The sequence below is a fragment of the Gossypium arboreum genome, chromosome 5 (genome assembly GCF_025698485.1).
Source record: "Gossypium arboreum isolate Shixiya-1 chromosome 5, ASM2569848v2, whole genome shotgun sequence".
Classification (NCBI taxonomy): domain Eukaryota; kingdom Viridiplantae; phylum Streptophyta; class Magnoliopsida; order Malvales; family Malvaceae; genus Gossypium; species Gossypium arboreum.
In genome coordinates this window covers 45,994,989-46,020,417 of record NC_069074.1, presented here as the reverse complement: position 1 = coordinate 46,020,417, position 25,429 = coordinate 45,994,989, and the positions used below count along the sequence as shown (strand labels likewise).

General features: G+C 35.0%; 1 non-coding gene across 1 annotated transcript; it reads right to left on the bottom strand.

Annotated features, from left to right (window-relative positions):
- Positions 1-2,475: 2,475 nt before the first annotated feature.
- LOC128293490 (small nucleolar RNA R71) lies at positions 2,476-2,582 on the bottom strand. Its single transcript, XR_008283671.1, has one exon. It is a non-coding gene; the product is annotated as a small nucleolar RNA R71 (small nucleolar RNA).
- Between the last annotated feature and the right edge of the window lie 22,847 nt (positions 2,583-25,429).

The following is a 25,429-nucleotide window of genomic DNA, read 5'->3' as shown; positions in this document are numbered from 1 at the left end:
GCCGAATACACATATCATTGATTCAACATCACATAACTAAGCACTTTAGTCAATTTTCTTTAATTACGCACACATTCGCCTTAGCTCACAACAAGGTAGCCGATTACCTAAGTCAAGAATAGGCATCATTAAGCTTGCCTCTAACCGAATGCATGCACAATAATTCCCCTCATGTGGCCGATTATGCTTAGTCATTCTTGCATAAAATCAAAATAAATTGCAAGATTTTCACATCATATGTGTACTAGGCCGAATGTACATGCAAATTTCACAACATTCTTCAACAAACTTCTTCTTTAAACAACATATTCATCACTTTCTTCATAATCAAAATATCATGTGCAATCATATATACACATATAAGTGCAAGGTCAATTTCAAGGTGTCCATAGCCATCCAAAACACAAATTTTAACTAACATGCAAGAAGCATGAACCATGCTCATGAATGCATCATGGCCGAATACATCACAATCATGCCCTTTCAACTTCAATCATGGTTAAACAAAAAAACTCAATGTCTTACTTAAAATTGGTACAAAGAAGTTTCAAGAGTAGTCAATCCATCATTGCATGCATCATTAGCAAGCTTCACATTTAGCATGCAATGGCTTTAACACAATAACAACTTTGGCCAAATGCCATTTCCATGGCATAACAAGGATTTGAACCATGGCTAACATGCACATCAAGTTAGCAACCAAAACATGCATGAAACTCCTAACACAACCTCATACATACCTTAATCTTGATGCAAATTTAGCCAAATCTCCTTCTAGATCTCTTCTAAACCAAGCATGAAGCAAAAATCCTATCTCCTCCCTTAGTATTTTCGGCCAAAAGGAAAGAACAAGGATGAACAATTTTTTCTTGTTTTTCTTTCTCTTGCACGGCAATGGGGAAAGGATGAGCTATTTTTTGATTTTTTGTTTCTCATCCAACATCATTAATTATTTTATCATTTAATTCATCATGCATTAACAAAACATGTTTCAACATGTTTTCTTTGCCCATAAACCATGTCATGGCGGCCACTAGCTTGTTTTGGGGAAATTTGACATGCAAGTCCATAGTTTTGCATGCATGCTTTAATTAGTCATCACACATTTCCCTATCGTACTTTCAAAGTTCACTACTAAGTCCCTTCTAGTGAAATTCACCTTTATAACACTAAATCAATCATCAAAAATGTCACACATGAGCACACACATATTATAGGCATCAAAATAAATTTTAAATTATTTTTATGCCTCGGTTTTGTGGTCCCGAAACCATATCCCGACTAGGGTCAATTTTGGGCTGTCACATTACCTCACATGAATGCTAAGAAACCCTTAGTAAATAAGGATCAGTAAAATGCATATTTACTAAGTAAAGGATTCCGAAAGGATCTAATGTGGTTTCTAAACTCATGAAAGATTGAGTTGCCATGGAATGTTTTTCTGAATGTTATTAAGCATGTTGATAATAAATTAAATTTAATTAAGTAATTTTCCTAGTTTATTTATGTTATAATTGTTGCAAATTGTGTTTAATTTTGCTAAAATCTATTTCATTCATATATTTTGCATACTTAGGATAATTTGCATTAGGGATCGTTGCATCTAGTTTAATATATTTTAATCATCACTTCTCAACTATATTGTGTTTTTATTTACCAAATTGTTAATATAATTTTACAAATTAGGTGACTTAGCACAAATACAGGCCCAATGGAGACAATAACTCGATACTTACTTATTACTTGATAACGACTGTGTACACTTGCACAAACCAATGCGTTAGACGTTTTTGGCACCGTTGCCAGGGATTGTTAATTGTTGCCATAGTTATTTCTTTTGTGAAATTATTTATTTTCAATTTGATTTAGTTCTAACATTACTAACTTATTCTTTTTTATTTTGTGATTTTCTTTTCAGGTGTTTATGAGCATAGATCGGATTATTGATTTACTCCCTGTAAACCCCAAAATGAGTGAACTTTTAGACAAAGAAGACGTGAACGAATAGCTCAAAGGCAAGTCGAGATGGACCTTGGAAATCAGAATCAAGACCAAGGTAATGAAGCCGATCGTGTATGAAATCCTATCTTCATTGCAGATGATAGGGATCGATGCATCAGATAATATGTTGTGTCACTTTTCAGTGAATTAAATCTAAGAATTAGAAGGCCGGATATTGAGACAACCCAATTCGAATTGAAACTAATGATGTTTCAAATGCTCTAAACGGTGGGCCAACTCAGTGGTATGCCCACGGAAGATCCACATCTCCACCTTCGATTGTTTGTGGAGATGAGTGATTCATTCAAGATAGCCAGTGTGACTGAAGAAGCACTAAGGTTGAAGTTGTTTCTGTGCTCGTTGTGAGATTGAGCACGAGCATGACTCAATTTATTTCCACCAAGTTCTATATCTACATGGCAAGAATTAGCAGAGAGATTTTTGGTTAAGTATTTCTCGCCTAGCAAAAACGCTAAGTTGAGGAATGAGATCACAACTTTCCAACAATTATATGACAAGTCTTTGTATGAAGCTTGGTAGCGATTCAAGGAGTTACTTCGTAAGTGTCCTCATTATGGGATTCCTCATTGTATCCAATTGGAGACATTTTATAATGGTCTCATGCACATACAAGATTGATGGTAGATGCTTCTACGAATGGTGCAATTTTTTCTAAGTCTTAAAATGAGGCTTATGAGATCATCGAGAGGATCACGAGTAATAACTATCAATGGCCAACAAATCGAACAGCTTCAGGAAGAAGTGTAGCTAGAGTTCATGAAGTTGATGCCCTCACTTCATTATCAGCTCAAGTATCGTCTATTTCTTCCATGTTAAAATAGTTTACCGCTAATAGTGCTAATCTTTTTGCAGCTCAGCCACCAAGTCTGTTTGAAGTAGTTTCCTATGTGTACTATAGGGAAGGTCATTCTTTTAAGAATTGTCCATCAAATCCCGAGTCAGTATACTATGTGGCGAAACCAACATCAAAATAGGAGTGGATAAGGACCCCAGTCCAACTTCTACAATCCTTCATGGTGTAATCATCCTAATTTTTCACTTAAAGGACAAGGTTGTATTTTAAGAAAACCAAGACAAAGTTAAAGGTTAAGATTTTTTAAAACCGAAATGTCCCATCTCTTAAAATCCCTACCTTTAACCGAGCCCTATTACAACCTTATAAAAGACCTATTGATTTGATGATTATGTCACCTACATTAGTGGAGAGGAAGTCCTAAGTTCAACATATGAAGATCATAAATAAGCTTTATGATTGTTTGCTTGATTTATAAGAAATTATGTTGAATGAAGAATGTTATCTATGGTTGTGACATACATACAAACTATGATTCATGTTGGCATATTTTGAAACTTAGTATAAAATTCTCAAAATGTTTGCATATGAATTACTTGTTAATACAAAAGATTGATGAGCATGAAGTTATTAATGCATGATTATGAGACAAAGATTGATGCAGCTTACACAATTAGCAATTTTCCCTTAGCAAGACCTTTTGCTATGAATAAACATTACTCGGGACGAGCAATGATTTAAGTTTGGGGGTGTGTAAACTGAAAAATATATAGGATTTTTCCTATGTAATTTATCACCTTTTTACTTAAATTCGTTGTTAAAATTAAGTAATTGTTTAATAAATTAATGAAATATGTGAAAATACGAAATTAGGACATAGAAATTATTAAAATGTGATTTTATGCTTTATTATATAGTTTTCATGCATAAAATAGCTTATTTTATATTTTTTTGAGCATATTATATTTTAAAGACTTAAAATGGGCCATGCAATGATTAAATTAAATAATAAAATATAAAATTATATTTCATAATTCATTTTAAAATATTTCATTAATAATTTAGGTTTTAATTAATTATTTAAATTGGTTAAATTTTATTCTTTGGTCCTTTAATATTAATTTATTTTGGACAGGTCTGATAGCTTTGTTGGATTACAAAACCGTCCAAATTGAAGACCAAGTCAACCCAAATTCGGCTACACATGGCGGTTCTTTTAAGCCACTTTTTGGTTTAATTACACAAGGCCCTTGCATTGTTAAATAAATTAGTGATTTGCCTGAAGATTTACGATTGACTGAGTCTCAGTCCTGAGTTGTTATGGCATTTAATTTGTTTAAAAATCAAGCAAAAATCAGCTCAAGTTCCACTAATTCTAGCTGGCCATCCAAGGAAGAGATTTGAAGAGACTAAACCTAGCTATTTTTAGCAAACTACCCACCTCTCTTCACCTATAAATATCTCCTCTCCATTCCCTCATTCATCATCCCTCATCATTCATCATTCTCTCTTCTCTCCAAATTCTCTTAGCCTTTTCCATTCCCCATGCCTAGCATCATCTCTTCATAGAGATTTTCGCAATTAAGCCTCTTAAAGAGTCCTTGGTCAGCCATCTTGGAGAGCCATTAGCAAAGAAGTAAAACAAATAAGTGAAGGAGCCTAGTTAGTCAGAGTCTTGGGTGACAGCCACTTTGATTAGGGTTTAATCTTTCCTTTCTTTAATTTAATCTAAAAATGTTTGCTATGTGTTCTTTTTTCTTGTTTACAACAATGTTAGCTTAATTTTATTTAAGCTAGGATGATTGCTTTGATTAAATAATATTTATTTGATTCATGCTTATAATGTTTGGGCCTCAATCGATCATGTTTTCGATTAAAATCAAGTCTGTATTTCGTTCATACATGATTGAAATGCACCTGAATTAGCTGAGCGATCATAACCAGATGACAACTAATGGACATATAATTGAAATGTGCGTGCTCAATTTAAATCCTAACCCGATTAAATTGCAAGTTGCATAACAACTCTAACCAAGCTTTGTTATCTGCATAGTTTTTAGATTTGTTTGATTAAATTGTTTCAAACCTAACACGTCCCTGTTACCTCACATGAATGCTTAAAAACCCTTAGTAAATAAGGATCAGTAAAATACGTATTTACTAAGTAAAGGATTCCGAAAGGACCTAATGTGGTTTCTAAACTCATGAAAGATTGAGTTGCCATGGAATGTTTTTCTGAATGTTATTAAGCATGTTGATAATAAATTGAATTTAATTAAGTAATTATCCTAGTTTATTTATGTTATAATTGTTGCAAATTGTGTTTAATTTTGCAAAAATCTATTTCATTCATATAGTTTGCATACTTAGGATAATTTGAATTAGGGGTCATTGCATCTTGTTTAATATATTTTAATCATCACTTCTCATCCATATTGTGTTTTTATTTACCAAATTGTTATTATAATTTTACAAATTAGCTGACTTAGCACAAATACAATCCCTGTGGAGATGATAACTTGATACTTACTTATTACTTGATAACAACTGAGTACACTTGCACAAACCTACGCGTTACAGGTACTGGGTACCAACTTTACTTTGGCATGGCCGATGAGACACTGGGTGTCAATCTATTACTTTGAATTATCCGATGAGGCACTGGGTGTCATACTGGTGTGTTTTGGTTGGATTCGTGTATCTGCCAAAGTCCGAGTCTTTTTAATTGGGGTGAATAAATAAAGTGGCAATATGAATGATATTTAATGATTTTGATCATGAAATTGGAATAGATATTGAATTGAATTGTTCAAATGGAAAACATGGATCATGGATTCATGGAAAGATTATTGATATTGATAGATGGATGTGAGAATCAAGTAAAGAAAAGCTATTAAGATAGCTATTGGTGAAGATTGAATATATGATAATGATTTATCTATGAATTGATTAATTGAATGATTAAGGATTTTAGATGATTAAAATGTTTATGTTTTATCATTTATTTAAAGTTTTCAGATTATAGAAATACCACTGAGTTTATACGCAGTGTATGGTTTATTTTGCATGCGAAGGTTAGGTTGAAGTTTATTTGTCGAATCAACATCCAAAGTCGATCCCGAACTCAAAGTGGTGAAGTAAATTTCTTTTTGGTAATGGTATGTACCTAGGATATTTTAAATTGTCATTTTGATTGTGAATGTAAATGATGTTACAAGATGATATTACTTAGTTAAATATATATAACTTTATGTGTTATATTGAAGTTATAAAAAAATATATATGTTTTGGTTGCAGTTATTAACGAACTTAACATAGGCAAATTTGATTGATATTTGGTATGAAATTAGATTTGATTTAAATGAAGTTAAATGAAATGATTTGGAAATTATGTGTGAAATATCTATAAAAATACATTGATAAGATCATTAGGCTGAATGTTTTTATATGTTTTAGATGTATTTGAATGTGTTTTGGATTGGTTGAACAATTAATATTTGAATTGCTTAGTGCTCTAGGTTTGCAGGGTTTGCATACTTAATGTGTAAGGCTCATTTTGAATCCACACAGCCTGGCACACGGGCGTGCGACTAGACCGTATGAGAGATACAACTTATACACGGGCATATTATTAGGTCATGTGTCCCCTGGAACTTAAAATTTTCAAAAACAAAATGCTCAGGTATTACCACACGAACATGTGTCCTAGCCGTGTGAAAATTGCACTTAATTTTCGATAAATAAATTGACCACATAGCCTATCACATGGGCGTGTGACTAGGCTGTGTGAGTAAGTCAGGGACTTACACGGGGTAGGACACGGCCTGAAGCACGGGCATGTCATAGGGTCACATGGGAGTGTCCCTTGGCCATATGGGCGTGCGTGCCCTGCACCTAGGAAAGATTTTGAAATTTCGCGAAAAATTTTCAGAGATCCCAAATTAGTCCCGATTCATTTCTAGTACATATTTAAGGCTTCAAAGGCCCATAAGAGGGACGATATGAATATTTTATGATGTGTATGTTAAATGGTTTGTTTAATATTCGTATTTGATCTAAAAGGTTCGGTAATGCTCTGGAATCTTGTTCCAGCGACGGATAAGGGTTAGGGGATGTTACATGATTTTCGGGATGTGACAACTCTCCCCCTCTAAAAAGAATTTCGTTATCGAAATTTTCCTGTTGACACATCATTTGCTTAATCACAAAATCTATTATTTCTTCTTTTAAACCAACCACCATGCTTTTACTGTGCTTCTATGATTCCTATTCTCTTTAACTTCCTACGGCTTTTCTTGAAGATCCTATTCACTACCACGGACTGTCCTTTGGTAACTTCACAACAGTTTCCTCAATTCATTACGACACATTCGTCTAAAGAACTCATAAATGATTTTCCTAATTTAATGGTCTCTATTGAGATTCTCCACTTTTTAGCTAAATTAATCAAAATTTATGAAAGCGTAGAACCTAAATCTACCAATAAGAATAAAGTGATTGATTACAAGGCAAAAAAAAGTACAATTTCGTTGATCGGATCTTGATCCTGCGACTCCCTAATAGAGTATACCCAAGATGGTCCTCTGGTCTCAACCTTAGTAGCAACAGTATGAGCTACAACTTGCTGCCCAACTTGTCTCCCTTTACTACCTCTACCTTGGTCACAAACTCTAACAGGCACAAGTGTAGCTGCAAAACTCTAAGTCTGCGAAACCTCGACTCTCTTCTGACAATCCCTTAACGTGTGTTCTTAGAGCTACATTTGAAACATCCTCCTATTAGTTTCTAGCACTCTCAAGGGTGCCTACGCTCACAATTTCCACAAAGCAGCCATATAAAACCTTCCGACGACCCACTGGTACTAATCACAAAGGGTGCTCAGACTGACTCGATCGAAACCCACGTCTAGCACCTCTACCAGAACCCTGAGTATCACAACCTCTTTTAGGCGGTCGTCTAGATGTGCCAGAATTATTAAAGGTTGTTTTCCCTGATTCAGTCACCACTGAGTGCAGTGTTTCAGCTAAAGTCTCCTCAATAGCTTTGGCTTTCTCAACCATCACATTGAACAACTTGATATTTTGGGCCACTAAATAAACTGGATTTCTTGATTAAGCCCAAAACAAAACCTCTTAAATCTCTCATTATAACACCTCTTACCCGTATTCTAAGTCGGAACAGGGTACGAGACATTACCGGAACATAATACAAGCAAACGTACGAAATCATGACATAGAAATTTTTTTTTTAAAACATACATTTCCATGTCCTATAACCTAAACATTATTAGTTAACATCAACGGCCATATACAAAATGAACTATTAAATTTTGAAGACCAACATTTTAGGCCAATTTAATTATGACATATAACAAAAATAACCAAGTCATCTATACATGCCATAGCTACAAAATAATGTTTACAAAATACCAAAAAGTATTGATAGTGCGGATGAATCTCCAACGATCTCCGAATCTCGAGCTGGCCTACTAACACTATAAGACAAGAGAAAGAAAAGAGAGTAAGTGTAAAGCTTAGTAAGTAAGTACGTAAGTGATATACAATTTATCAACATATTTCTCAAAATAAAACAATCATAATAGTACATAATCTCATGTTCAAGTCAAGTTGTTTTCTTGAGTCACTGTCACTAAATCATTTATATCTGGAGTTACAGAACTCCAAATTTAAATCCGTTAATTTTTCCAACAACTAGACTCATATAATTTTGTACCATAAAAATTTCCAAATTTTTTGTTTAGCCAATTAATACAGTTTATTCATTAAAGTTGCCCCTGTTTCACTGTCAAACAGTTCCAACCTCTTCTTACTAAAAATTAAATATCTCATATTACAGAACTTGGATAATGTTTCTGTTTGTTTCTATGAAAATTATACTCATAATATATTCTAGGAATATAATTATAACCCATAATTATTATTCTACATTTTTAACAATTTTTCCAAGTCAGAACAGGGGATCTCGAATTCATTCTGACACTATCTCACAAAAATTAGAATGTCACATAATATAGAACTCTTTTGCTCCCCCTGTTTTTTTATATGAAACTAGACTTATTAAGATTTAGTTCCATAATTTATTTGAATTTTATTCAACTTACACAATTTTTGGTGAATTTTCAAAGTCACGCAACTGCTGCTGTCCAACACTGTTTCACTACTAAAATTCACTCTTACATAATTTCACTTAATCCATTTTGTCTTATCGAAGTTCACTCAAATATCGAGCATATTGCTCAAAATTTTCTTAAACATATACCTGCACTTATTCATCATATAATCATGTTCACATGTATTTTTACTTAATTGATTTTCCCGTTGAACTCTTCAGAATAATAACTGATACTCAATTGCCTGCACATATTTTCACACTTGTAGCCAAAGCTATCTGGTATGCATAATAGCCTGCACTTAGTACTACAAATGCAACCAATTATCTGGTACACGTAGTAGCCTCCACTTAGTACTACACACGTGACCTAACCATCTGATACACGTAGTAGCCTGCACTTAGTACTACACACGTGATCGAAGTTATCGGGTAGCATAGTAGCCTACACTTAGTACTACACATGTGACCAATAATCCAGTACACGCAGTAGTCTGCACTTAGTACTACACATGTGACCTCACAATAGATCATTCGTATCGTTTCTATTCCGAAGGATCAACCGGGAAATTCCTCACTTTCCAACATGTTACAATTTTTTCATAGTCCTTTTTCAATTTGCAATTAACAACAAATAATCATTCTATAGGCAGCCACATTTCATATGATAACAAAATATAATAAAATAAAAAGAATCGATAAATTATTTATGTACAAACTTACCTCGGTGCAAAATATAGAAATGTTGCAATTTAGTCCGAAGTCTTTTCTTTTCCCTGATCAAGGTCGATTCCACGTCTTCCTTGATCTATAATAACACATTTGACTTATTAATGTCTCACATTACTCAAATTACTCCAAAAACATCCTATGGCAAAAATTACAATTTTACCCCTAAAGTTTCACAAAATTACAATTTTGCCCCTAGGCGCGGAAATTAAATTTCATCCTATTTTCTTATGCTTTATGACATGTTGATCATTTTTCCCTTCTATAGCAATGTCAAATTCACACTCTAACATATACTTATGAACATTAGGTATTTTTACCAATTATGTCGTTTTACTCGTTTTCAGGTAAAATCGCTTAGCAAAAGTTGTTTAACACAATTTAAAGCTTCATATTCTACCATAAAACATCAAAATAAACACATTTCACCTATGGATATTTTTCCAAATATAAACCCTAGAATAAATTATTGCTAGAATAAGCTTAATCAAGTTACCGAGACCCAAAAACATAAAGAACATTAAAAACGGGGCTTGGAATCGCTTACTATGGAGCTTGGAAGCTTGAAACAAACCCTAGCTATGGAGAATCCTTGAAATTTCGGCTTAATGAAGAAGATGAGCAAATTTTTTACTTGATTTTTCCCTTTTTAATTCATTTATTAACTAAATGACCAAAATGCCCTTTTTACTAAACTTTCAATTTTTATCCATGTAAGCCCATTTTTGTCCAAAATCATAGAAATTGGTCAAATTTCTATTTAAGGACTTATAATTAATATTATAAAGCAAGTTCATGATAAAAGCTTCTAGAATGCAAGTTTTACAACTTATTCAATTTAGTCCCTAATTTCGAATTGAACACTTTAAGCATAAAATTTCTTCACGAAATTTTCACACAATCATGCAACCACATCATAGGCCTCAAAATAATTATAAAATAATTAGTTCTATCTCAAATTTGTTGTTTGAAAACCACTATTCCGTTTAGGCCTTAAATTGGGTTGTCACAACTCTCCCCCCTTTAGGGATTTTCGTCCCCGAAAATCTTACCAATAAAGAGGTTTGGGTATTATTTCTTCATGGCTTCCTCCGGTTCCCATGTAGCCTCTTCTACTCCGTGTCTATGCCACAATAATTTCACTAAGGCTATACTTCTTTTTCTCAACTGTTTAACTTCCCGAGCCAAAATCTTTATCGGTTCCTCATCATAGGTCATATCTGGTCGAAGCTCAATCTCTGTCAGAGGAATCACATGTGAAGGATCAGAACGGTAATGTTACAGCATCGACACATGAAACACATTATTAATCTTTTCCAACTCAGTTGGCAAAGCTAACCGATATGCCATTGGTCCAATTCTTTCAATAACCTCATACGGCCCAATGAAACGCAGACTTAACTTGCCTTTTCGGCCAAATCTTAGAATTTTCTTCCACGGAGATACTTTCAGAAACACTTTATCACCCACTTGGAACTTGATCTCTTTTCTTTTCAAATCTGCATATAACTTTTGTCGATCTGAAGCAGCTTTCAGATAGTCATGGATTAGTTTCACTTTCTCTTTGGTTTCTCTAATCAAATCAACACCGTGAATCTGTTTCTCACTAAGCTCGGTCCAATACAAAGGAGTCCGACACTTGCGACCATACAATGCTTCGTACGGTGCCATCTGTATACTCGATTGAAAACTGTTGTTATAGGCAAACTCGACCAAAGGTAGATATTTCTCCCAACTTCCCTCAAATTCTAAAACACTACATCGGAGCATATCTTCGAGTACCTGGATTACCCTTTCGGATTGACCGTCAGTTTGTGGATAAAATGAGGTACTAAAGTTCAATTTTGTACCCAAATCTTCTTTCAACTTTTTCCAAAACCTCGAAGTAAATCTCGGAGCTCTATCCGAAATAATAGACATAGGTACTCCGTGTAATCTCACAATTTCAGAAATATATAATTCAGCCAACTTATCAAGTGAGTAATCGGTACATACTGGTATAAAGTGAGTCAATTTTGTTAATCTATAAACCACAACCCAGACGGCATTTTTCTTTTTCAGAGTTAGAGGCAAACCTGTCACAAAATCCATCGTGATTCTGTCCCATTTCCACTTGGGAACCATCACTGGTTGAAGTAAACCTGAAGGTACTTGGTGTTCAGGTTTCACTTGCTGACAGATTAAGCATCTCAATACAAACTCAGAAATATCTCTTTTCATACCATTCCACCAATATACTTTCTTCAAGTCGTTGTACATTTTCATACTACCGGGATGAATTGAAAAACAACCACTATTTTCCTCGTGTAAAATCTTCTAATTCAATTCAGCATCTTTCGGTACATATACTCGTTCACGGGACATTAAGCAATCATCAAGTTTGATTTGAAAATCTGATTTACAACCCGATTCACACTAAGCTCGCTTGGCTTCCAATTCACTATTATTCTTCTGAGCTTTACAAATTTTCTGAAGAAATAACGGCCTAGCCCTCAACTCGGCCAAAATCGAACCATCATCAGACATAGCCAAATTTTTACCCATAGCTCTCAAAGCAACTAAGGATTTTCTACTCAAGGCATCTGCGACTACATTCGCTTTCCCGGGATGATAGTCAATTATTAGTTCATAATCTTTCAATAGCTCAAGCCATCTCCGTTGTCGTAAATTCAAATCCTTTTGATTAATTAGATATTTCCAACTTTTATGATTAGTAAAGATTCAACATTTCTCACCATACAAATAATGACGCCAAATCTTCAGAGCAAAGACAATGGCGGCCATTCCAAATCGTGCGATGGGTAATTCTTCTCATGCAGTTTCAACTGTCTTGAAGCATAAGCTACCACTTTACCTTCTTGCATCAACACACATCCAAGACCAATTGATGGCGCATCACTATAGATGACAAACTCTTTTCCCGACTTGGGTTGCACTAACACTGGTGCTTTAGTCAACCGCGCTTTCAACTTCTCAAAACTTTGTTAACACTCTTCAGTCCAATCGAACTTAAAATTCTTTTGCAGCAACTTAGTCATAAGAGAGGCAATCATTGAAAATCCCTCGACAAAACGTCGATAATATCCAGCTAAGCCTAAAAAGCTTCTAACCTCAAATAAATCCTTTAGCGGTTTCCAATCAACAATCGCTGAAACTTTGCTCAGATCGACTTGAATACCATCACCAGAAACTATATACCCCAAAAATCCGACTTCATGAAGCCAAAATCCACTTTTACTGAATTTAGAAAATAATTTATTTTCTTTTAAAATCTGTAATACTGTTCTTAAGTGCTCAACATGCTCGGACTCATCTCGAGAATAAATCAAAATATCATTTATGAACACAACCACAAACCTATCCAAGTATGGCTGAAAGATTCGGTTCATCAAATCCATAAAGATAGCCGGAGCATTAGTTAAACTGAAAGGCATCACAAGAAATTCATAGTGTCCATACCCCATCCTGAAAGTGATTTTTGGCACATCCAACTCTTTAACTCTTAACTGATAGTAACCGGATCTCAAATCGATCTTTGAAAACACTGTCGCCCCTTTCAACTAGTCGAACAAATCATCAATTCTCGGCAACGGATACTTGTTCTTTTTAGTCACCTTGTTGAGCTGTCGATAGTCAATACAAAGTCTCATAGATCCGTCTTTTTTCTTTACAAACAACACGGGAGCACCCCAATGAGAGAAACTCGATCTCAAAAAACCCTTATCTGTTAAATCTTGCAACTGAGCCTTTAATTCTTTCATTTTAGTCGGAGCCATTCTGTACGGAGAAATTGAAATTGGTGCAGTTCCAGGTAACAAATCAATGGTAAACTCTACCTCTCTGATTGGAGGCAACCCAGGAAATTCTTCTGGAAATACATCCGGGAATTCATAGACTACCGACACTGATTCGAGCTTCGACTCAAAGATCTTGGTATTCAATACATATGCAAGGTAAGCTTCACACCCTTTTTTTATATATCACTGAGCAGATATGTGCGAAATCACCATAGGCAATTTATTTGATTCATCTATTTCAACCCAAAGAATTTCACCATTTTCACATTTCAACTCAAGGGTCTTCTGTTTGCAATTTACTCTGGCATCATGTAATGTCAACCAGTCCATACCCAAAATAACATCAAACTCATCAAATGGTGACAACATCAGATTAGCCAGAAAACAGTGACCTTGAATCATCAAAGGACAATTTTTGCAAACCCTATCTACTAACACATATTTGCCTAAAGGGTTTGACACTTTAATCACAAATTCAGTAAATTCTACAGGCAAGCTCTTACTAGATACTAAATTCGCACAAACATAAGAATGAGTAGATTCAGGATCAATCAATGCAATAACAATAGTATCATAAAGAGAAAATGCACCAGTGATCACATCGGGAGATGACGCCTCTTCACAAGCACGTATAGCATAAGCTCTAGCAGGTGCTCTAGCTTCTGGTCTCCAAGTTGAATCCTTCGTCACACTTCTACTCCTAGTTTCACTTCCAATATTTCTCGGAGGTCTACCTCTATTAGTAGTACTAGTCTGTCTGACACTCTGAAATTTTTCTTCTTCAACCCTTTTTGGTCAATCCTTAATATAATGTTCTCAAGAACCACACTTGAAACAAGCCCGGCTAATCAGCCAACACTCAACAAAATGTTGCTTACCACAATACTGACACTCGGGTCTATTAGATCTCACATACCCACACTTTCCATTGAAGTAGCTTGAGCTTTAGAACCTGAATATGATCTCCCATGATCTAGGTGTGGATATCCAGCTGAAACAGTTAATCGAGGATTCATTTCTTTAGACTTCTTTGATTGGGATTGGAATGACTTACTCATTAGCCTCTTTCTTGCATCTCTGGCTTCACTCACAGCTTTTCTCTTTTCGTTGTTCAGTTCTTCAACTTTACAAGCTCGATCGACCAATACCACAAACTCTTTCAACTCTAAGATCCCAACTAACAGCCTGATGTCTTCATTTAACCCATCCTTGAAACTCTTACACATAATAGCTTCGGTAGACACACACTCCTGGGCATACTTGCTGAGTCTAACAAATTCACGTTCATATTTTGCCATAGACATTTTACCTTGCTTCAGCTCGAGAAACTCTTTCCATTTTTTATCAATGAATCGCTGGCTTATGTATTTCTTTCTAAACTCCTCTTAGAAAAAATCTCATGTAACCCTTTCCTTTCAAAACCACAGATACCAATGTCTTCCACCAATGATATGCTGAATCTCTCAGTAAAGATATAGCACATTTTAAACTTTCTTCGGGAGTGCAAGAGAGCTCATCAAATACCCTGATAGAATTCTCAAGCCAAAACTCTGCTTTCTCGGGATCATCATCTATATTAGCCCTGAATTCTTTAGCCTATTGCTTTCGAATTTTATCATCTGGAGGCTTGCTCAATCTTACCATTTCGGCACCTTGAGGAACTACGGGAACCGGTTGGGGAATAGGAGGGGGTGGAGGAGGCTGAGCATTCGGATTTGCTCGAACAAATTCTGTATACCAATTACTCATCATACAGAGAAAGGCTTCTCGGGCCCCATCTCCCTGATCATGTGTCTTAGGACTACTCTCAGTTGGCACAGTCTCTTGTGCGAGAGCCGGCGCATTACTTTCTACATCATCAGCTACAGCTCGGTCGGGATCTAATTACTATATGAAAACACAATTTAAATTGTCAGAAGTCATCACACTATCACAATATATTTATGACATGTATAGAGAGACTTCCACACATAGTACGTAGATTCGAGAATCGCCTAAACCTTGGCTCTGATACCAATAAAAATGAAACACCCCTTACCCGTGTTCTGAGTCAGAACAGGGTACGAGACATTACCGGAACATAATACATACAAACGTATGAAATCATGACATAGAATTTTTTTTTAAAACATACATTTCCATGTCCTATAACGTAAACATTATTGGTTAACATCAACGGGCATATACAAAATGAACTATCAAATTTTGAATACCAACATTTTAGGCCAATTTAATTATGGCATATAACAAAAATAACCAAGTCATCTATACATGCCATAACTCCAAAATATTGTTTACAAAATACCAAAAAGTATTGATAGTGCGGATAAATCTCTGACGATCTCCGAATCCCGAGATGGCCTAGTGACACTATAAGACAAGAGAAAGAAAAGAGAGTAAGCATAAAGCTTAGTAAGTAAGTGCATAAGTGATATACAATTTATCAACATATTTCTCAAAATAAAACAATCATAATAGTACATAATCTCATGTTCAGGTCAAGTTATTTTCTTGAGTCACTGTCACTAAATCATTTATATCTGGAGTTACAGAACTCCAAATTTAAATCAGTTAATTTTTCCAACAACTAGACTCATATAATTTCGTACCATAAAAATTTCAGAATTTTTGGTTTATCCAATTAGTACAGTTTATTCATTAAAGTTTCCCCTGTTTCAATGTTCGACAGTTCCGACCTCTTCTTACTAAAAATTAAATATCTCATAGTACAGAACTCGGATAATGTTCCTGTTTGTTTCTATTCAAATTAGAATCATAAACTAATCTAGGAATATAAATTATAATCCATAATTATTTTTGTACAATTTTTAACAATTTTTCCAAGTCAAAATAGGAGATCTCGAATTCATTCTGACACTGTCTCACACAAATTAGAATATCACATAAGAACTCTTTTGCTCCCCCTGTTTCTTTTATATGAAAATAGACTCATTAATATTTAATTATATAATTTATTTGAATTTAATTTAACTTACACAATTTTTGGTGAATTTTCAAAGTCACGCAACTGCTGCTGTCCAACATTGTTTTACTAATAAAATTCACTCTTACATAATTTACTCAATCCATTTTGTCTTATCGAAGTTCACTCAAATATCGAGCATATTGCTCAAAATTTTCTTAGACATATACCTTCACTTATTCATCAGATAATCATGTTCACATGTTTTTTTTACTTAATCGATTTTCCCTTTGAACTCTTTGGAATAATAGCTGATACTCAATTGCCTGCACATATTTTCATACCTGTAGCCAAAGCTATCTGGTACGCATAATAGCCTGCACTTAGTACTACACATGCGACTAATTATCCGGTACATGTAGGAGCCTGCACTTAGTACTACACATGTGACCTAACTATCTGATACACGTAGTAGCCTGCACTTAGTACTACACACGTGATCGAAGTTATTGGGTACGCATAGTAGCCTGCACTTAGTACTACACATGCGACCAATAATCCGGTACACATAGTAGCCTGCACTTAGTACTACAGACGTGACCTCACAATAGATCATCTGTATTGTTCCTATTCTGAAGGCTCAACTGGGAAATTCCTCACTTTCCAACATGTTACAATTTTTTCATAGTCCTTTTTCAATTTGCAATTTACAACAAATAATCATTCTATAGGCAGCCACATTTCATATGATAACAAAATATAATAAAATAAAAAGAATCGATAAATTATTTACGTACAAACATACCTCGGTGCAAAATATAGAAATGTTGCAATTTAGTCTAAAATCTTTTCTTTTCCTCGATCAAGGTCGATTCCACGTCTTTCTTGATCTATAACAACACATTTGACTTATTAATGTCTCACATTGCTCAAATTAGTCCAAAAACATCCTATGGCAAAAATTACAATTTTACCCCTAAAGTTTCACAAAATTATGATTTTTCCCCTAGGCTCGGAAATTAAACTTCATCCTATTTCCTTATGTTTTATGACATGTTGATCAGTTTTCCCTTCTATAGCAATATCAAATTCACATTCTAACATATACTTATGAACATTAGGTATTTTTACCGATTATGTCGTTTTACTTGTTTTCAGGTAAAATCGCTTAACAAAAGTTGTTTAACACAATTTAAAGCTTCATATTCTACCATAAAACATCAAAATAAACACATTTCACCTATGGGTATTTTTCCAAATATAAACCCTAGGTTAAATTATTGCTAGAATAAGCTTAATCAAGTTACCGGGACTCCAAAAACGTAAAGAACATTAAAAACGGGGCTTGGAATCACTTACTGTGGAGCTTGGAAGCTTGAAACAAACCCTAGCTATTAGAACCCTTGAAATTTCGACCTAATGAAGAAGATGAGCAAATTTTTGCTTGATTTTTCCCTTTATAATTCATTTATTAACTAAATGACCAAAATGCCCTTTTTACTAAACTTTCAATTTTTATCCATGTAAGCCCATTTTTGTAAAAAATCATAGAAATTGGTCAAATTTCTATTTAGGGAATTATAATTAATATTCTAAAGCAATTTCATGATAAAAGCTTCTAGAATGCAAGTTTTGCAACTTATTCAATTTAGTCCCTAATTTCAAATTGGACACTTTAGGAATAAAATTTATTCACGAAATTTTCACACAATCATGCAACCACATCATAGACCTCAAAATAATTATAAAATAATAAGTTCTATCTTAAATTTGTGGTTTCAAAACCACTATTCCGTTTTGGCCCTAAATCGGGCTGTCACAGTCATTCTCAGTAAGAACCATCTCAAAAGCATACTGACTAAGTCGCACAAATTCCGACTCATACTCAGCCACAATCATACTATCTTGAACCAGGTCTAGAAACTCATGCTTACGAGCTTCTATGTACTGCTTGCCCATAAACTTCATGTTAAACACTTCTAGGAAGTAATCCCAAGTCAAATGGTCTGCAACAGTACCTCTCTTCACATTATTCCACCAACGATGGGCTTCGTCGTCAAGTAGGGACACAATACAACCTAGCTTCTCCTTGTCAGTATAGGTAATCTAATCGAGGATCCTCTGCACACTTTCAAGCTAGTACTCTACTATAGTTGGATTGATTCCTTCCAATCTAGCAAACTCTTTACCACCCAACACTTGCAGACGTTCAAGTGGCAGTCCCTGACTGCTAGGAGCAGGGTTGGCACTAGCAATCCTTTGAAGTGTACCAATCATGGCTTGCATCAGAGTGCCAACACTCTTATCTGATATATTTACTCTACAAGGCGGCACAAGAGGTACAGAGGATGTACGATTGTCTTGAGCATGCACATTCTCATTAACACTTCTACGAGGCATATTGTATCTACTCTAACACACACAAACAAACTAAGAGCGTGTGTAACACCCCTAACCCGGCCTGGAAGTTATGGCCGAATCTGGTGATGTCACATTGGGTGTTTTTCGTAAAGTGTTATATCAATGAAAACTCTTACTATATATTTAACCTCTTTTTGTGCTTCTAAGTTATGTCATTCATTTCAAAACTTGTGTCACTATCCAAAAATTATTTACTTTAAAATCATTATTCATTTCCAAAAATATCATTTTATAGCAGAAGCTTTTTAAAATAGTTGCGTACTTGCGTTTACTTTATAAAAACATTGTTCCTTTTGAAAACTTGAGTTTTCCTATCTCTAGCAGTTTCAAGCCAACACAAATAAAAACCCAATTTTAAGTTAAAATCCATATAGCGGCCTTATTACAAAAACCAAAATTAAATTACTTATAAATTAAAAACCAAATATAGAAACATGAGCGGTTGTGTGGCCACCTTCGAGTCCCTTGCAGCATCGATCTTCCTAAGGATTACTTGCGCGGATAAGCAGAAGGGTGAGTTTATGAAAACTCAGTGTGTAACCCCTTAATAAACAAACAGTCAAACATATAGTGAGCAAATATAGTCTAGGCCTAAGCCCTTTTTAATAACAGCAACAATATTAGTTTGGGCTTTAGCCCATCTCAATACAGAAACAGTCCTATGTTCGAGCCTTGGAATATTGCAGTAACAGTAAATAGTGCAGTAACAGTAATCACTATGTAAGTCTTACCCATCCAGCCTCTACACTCCATCTCCGTCCAACCCTACACTCCATGTGGGGATAAAATCAACCCACCCATCCCTACACTCCAAGTAGCACCGATTGCGGCACTAAATAGTATTTTCAGCAGAGCTACCAGTATAATAGGCTTAGAGCCATCAGTGATTGGCAGCTCTACATAAACTTCCTCCAATCATATAAAAACCCGCCCCCATGCAATGCATCATGCCACATGTCATGTCATGTCATGTCATAATATTATACATGTACTCAACATAGTTACAATAGCATGCTAAAGTATAAACATATGTCATATAGAGGAAAAACAGTCAATTTACTATGTAGGGGCATTTCAGTCATTTTACCACATAAAGGCAAAACAGTCATTTTTCCATATAGGGGCAAAATAATCATTTTACCACCAATTAGGGGTCCAGGCATACTTACCGACCCAACAGTAGGTCCACAGTCATCTCGGGCGACCCATGCATCCTTAATAGTCAAACAGAGAAAATGGGCCCAAGGCCCATATTGCGGGCCCATGTGGGCCCACACGCTCGTGTAGCCTATATAGCCTAGAAATGGCCTTAGCCTTCTGGAATACACATCCTGGCCCAATATTCTCCTTATGTTCATGTGATTTACCCGTGTAGGGCCCTCATACTTGTAGGGCCTACACGGCCCATTTTAGCCCAATGTGGCCCAAAACGGCCTATGCTCATGAAATCGCTCATTGTGGCCTCTACGATCTAACGCCCATGTTTATGCATTTCGGATGACCACACAAGCAAGCGCACGCTCGTGTAGCGTCAATGGTCACATTTTTCGGCTTTTTTCTGAATTACGATTTGGGTAGTGTGTACACACCTGTTTACAGAAACACGCACGTAGCCCTTGAGCACTCCAAACCTTGATCTAATCCACAAACATTCAATTAGTCATGAGGTAAACAAATTAATACTACTCCTTTCCAAAACACTTATCCAAAGATCAATTGTCACATACCTTGATTCGAAACCACAAGCCCTTACACACACCTAAACCATTGATCAAGAATGATTTTCCCTCTTCTTCGGTTATTATCTGTAAACCAATTAGAACCCTCATTAACAACTATTCATAACCATAGTTTGATCTCTAAACGAAAATACACACTTACTGAAATCGCAGAATCATAGAGTAGGAATAGTACACAACATCTGCAAAGAGGGAGAGAGTAGAAAAAAGAATCCGGCACAATGAGGGTAAAAGAAAAAGGGAGGAAATCGATAAATCAAAAGCAACAATCGATACAAACAACAATGAATAGTTGATTGAGGATTGTGGGAAACATGAATCCAAAACAAAATTGAAAACTACCAGTTATGGTTCGGCTAGAGGACCAAGCAAAACACCAATTACACTTCTGCAGTAAAAGATAGTTTGAGAAAAATGAAAGCAATAAAGTGGAAAGGAAGAAAGGAAGAAATAGCAGAGAAGAACACAATCACCAAAATTTCTAGATAAAAAGAAAAAAAAACCAACTAAAGCCGAATTGCCAAAAGAGATTTCAGCTATAGGGGAATAAAGGGGTTTTGCTATTAGAATTCTGGAAAACTGGGAAGAGGATGCCAAAATTTTGAGAAGGCAGAATTCAAGTCCAGCTCAAACACATCCCACTCCCTCATACTCTCCACCAAATTGGCACAACTCTCCCACTAAACTCAAATCCCTTCTCTTTCTCCCCAAAACATGATAACCTCACATATCTCACTCTTTCCTCCTACAAATTCGGTATTACAATTCCCCATTCGACACCAATTCTTCTCCAACCACAAATCCCCACAATTTTCTGCTAAAATCCCTCCATCAATATCTCCTCAATCACCAATTCAAACTCCACTCAGCTTAGCAAAGTTTCGGTCAACCACAACTACTCACATGGCAAGAGCAGCAAAATAAAACACTCCACTGCCTCCACCAAGATTCGAACCTCAGCCCTCTGGCATAGTTAACACGCCACTTACCCCTTAGTTCAGCAGGCTCTTTATGTCATGCTTCATCCACTTTTATTTAAAAGCCTATTGAGTAGAGACAGGGTTTATTCCTTAAACACAAAATTTTTGCCCATACCTAGGCTTGAACCCAAGACTTCTCAAACACTTCCCAAAACACTCAGAAACATAACCACTGAAGCAGATACACAGTTGTGTGTCACTTTCTTGCACAACTAAACATTTATATGCTACCTCCTAACTGTTCTCATGCTCAAAACCTAATACTTCTAGGCCCAAAATTTGGGGAGTTACAGCGTGAGTGGCAAGAAATGATCCAAGGCATGTTCCCAAAAGAAAAACGTTTAAATAAAGGCAATGTGTTTTCAATCCTACCCCAAAATCAAGCGAATTCACACAATTTCAACAAGAGATATTCATGTCAAGCAGTCTAGGTACTATGACAATCTAGGTACATGGGTTATGTAACCCTGGTCCACCCAATGACAACTTAGGTTCGAGTGTTGGAAAACCTAGGCTCTAATACCACCAAATGTAACACTCTTAATCCAATTCGATCGTCGGATCTATGTTACAGGATGATACAACAACTAGATAACTTATACACATGCATACACAAGTTTAAATTAGAGCAACGACTACCACTATCAACCTTTAAAGATGTAATCATGACTAATTAAACATTTAAATAAATATTAGAAATAAAATTATTCAAGAATTAAGGAACATTTGAATATTTTTGAAATCCAGCGTGAGTATCGATACTTTTACCCAAAATGCTAAAAATTCATAAGTTGAAAAGTTTTTCATGCTTAAAACACATTCCTATTCAACATACAAATAATGTCTACTTCAACCAAGTCTACTATCATCTTTTAACCATTCTACATGCCATATTAACACGTATTCATCTAGCAACTAAAGAATGTGTTACTATTATCAATCTTAGGTATCAAAATTTGTCCACATCCAAAGTCAAATACAAAATCAACAGTTCATAAGTCTATTCCCAAAATAATGATGATAATAATAATAACTATAAACTATAACCCACATTGCATTTTATTTAGTAAGTTCAAAATAATTGTAAATCCAATTCTAGAGAGTTATGCCTTACTTATATCACTTCCTTTGCCACTCCACTCACATCAAAAGTGGCTACTTATCTACAAAAATTTAATGTGGAGTGTGTAAGCTTAAATAAGCTTAGTGAATGTTCTGAATTACCACAAAGCATACACAACATCATAAGTTAAGTAAGAACATACTAAGCCACATTCACAATCATATTTTCATCAAGTCAAAATAACATATTCATACTTCATTATCTCACAAGTCTAGCTTATATACTCACATGCATTTACACATAACATTTCTCATATCTATAATTTAAATAATGATAATTTGATAGATTGAGATTATGAAACGTAAAAAGTAGACTTTATCACCACACATTGGATAAACGAATCTCCATCACACCAATGACTCAAAGAGTCTAACATGTCCCATAAGTGTAGCATAAAGCTAAACACTCTGCAACACACCAACATGTCCCAATGAATGGAGCTTAGCTCGACATTCCCTTATCTCTCCAACCTATCTCTGAGTCTCAACGTCCAAATCACAAAACAAAAAGGTAAGTACTCACAATCCTATGGAATGCCAATTATATCTAACGGTTTCAAGAGATCACAAGGCCAAAATATCCATAATTACACATATTTAATTTCTATTTTAATACACATAATCTTTGTTCATATTCATTAGTTAACATCATAAGCTCATATACAATGCATGCTTATGGGATTCATATTTAATTCCACTTTAAGTGCCACAAGAATGCTCATTAACCAATCATATATTAGACCACATATGTGTGTATTAAAATCAATTTATCACATGTCACATATAACTATTTACCCAGATTACCTGTCATAATAGCCTCACATTCTCGACATACATTAGGCATAATTACATAACAAGGCAAAAGTATAAACAAGGCTTACACTCAAAACATAGGATAAAGTTTTAGGCTATTCCTAAGCTCCTAATTAATGCTACAAATCATGCATACCAGCAGCGACTTTTGACATTCACCATTCATGCTTCTACTTATTAGCCGAAAACTCTTACTAGCTTTTCCTTGCCTTTTGACTTGCTCGAAATGTTGGGAAATGTGACACTATTGTATTAAACATGTAACTGATTTTTATTTATTTGAACGATGAATAATAAATAAAGTTAATTTCACATTTCACTATTATGTCTTTTGTATTTATGTCTTTTATATTTTGCATGCATAGTGAAATTGTGACAAGCAAATATTAGCTCTTTGATTGAATAAAGCTCAAATTGAAGATAAGTGGCTTTGTAAAATACGTTTACATTGCGAGAAAGATGACTTACTTCAGTAGATAATTTAAAAGAGTCCGTAATCCCATAAAAGAATCAAAGTAAACATTTGATTCAAATATTGAGAATGATTATTATGTCGTCCACAATTCCAATTGGGGAGATAGCTAGTCTTGGCTATCGGAGCAGTTGACAAGTAGAGACATAGATGTATTCATTAGTAAAATGATACATTGGGCTGGACCCAAGACGAATTAATTCTGAATCCATTTGTGAATTATTTCACTTGTGACGTTCATGGTGTGATTTACCTAAATCCTGAGTTAGTCACTTATCATGTGTATGCAACTCATGTGCTTTGATATAAGTGGAGGCTTATGCTCTAAAAATGATCGATTCCATAACCAGTATGTTGGGTACATGACTTGTATATGGCATGGCTTTATTAGCAATAGTGGAATTCATAGCTAAATTAAAGAGTTAATGATATCCTCTCATTGGCATTGTGTGGATTGATAAATATAGAAAATTATCACAGTCATTTTTTGACACTGATTATATTAATCATTAAGAAGACGCAGTGATGAAAATGAGATAAAATTGGATTGTATTGAGTGAACGGATTTAATTCAAATGAATCAAGGATATCATATGAGGGTAACAGACACATGACGAGGTCGTTGGATAAATTAGTTGGATGAATTGCTTTCGTAAATAGTATACAATAAGGAGTTTTCAATCATAACACTTCTTGTGGACAAACTCCATGATTAACTAATTGCAAAGTATCGGAATGATGCTTCTGGTCATAATTGCAATCACTAGAGTTTAATTGTATATGTCTGATTGGTCCCTTTGCTAGCTCAACAAAAGCTCGATCAGATTACACTTGAATCAAAAGAAAATTCTACAATTTTGCTAATAATTTAATTAATTCGATTTATTCGATGTGGAATTAAATTAGGTGGTCGTAAGAATTGTTCAACTAGAGATTTTGATTAAAGAATTTTCTTGAAAAATTAAATTGAATAATCTAAGTGATTTTTGAAAAAATTAATTTTGATCAAGTAAAATTAAATTAATCAAATTAATTAAAATTAATATGATATTTTTGGAAATTAATTTTCAAGTTAGACAATTGGCCCAATGGGTAATTGAACTTGAAAATTGGGCCTAGGAGCCTATAACCGAGACCAAGACCCAAAAACTGGTCGAATTAGGCCGGATATGTGAAACTGGGCTGACGGTCCAACTAGTGGTTAGACCGAACCGATTAGGTCGTCATTGACCTGGACCATATGGGCAATAGCCAAACCAGCTCGGGGTGTCGTAAGGGTGTCACACCTGCATCACTAGACATGGCGGTTCCAGTGGCTGCGACTGTGACGTCTTGGTGGCCGACGATGTTTGGCCATCGGTGGTTGGGCAGTGGAAGAGTTACACTCCTACTGGACTCTACCAAAGAATTTGATTTCAGATTAGTTATTCCAAAAATAATATTATTTTAATAGTTTAATATTAAATTTAATTTAATACTTATCTTAATA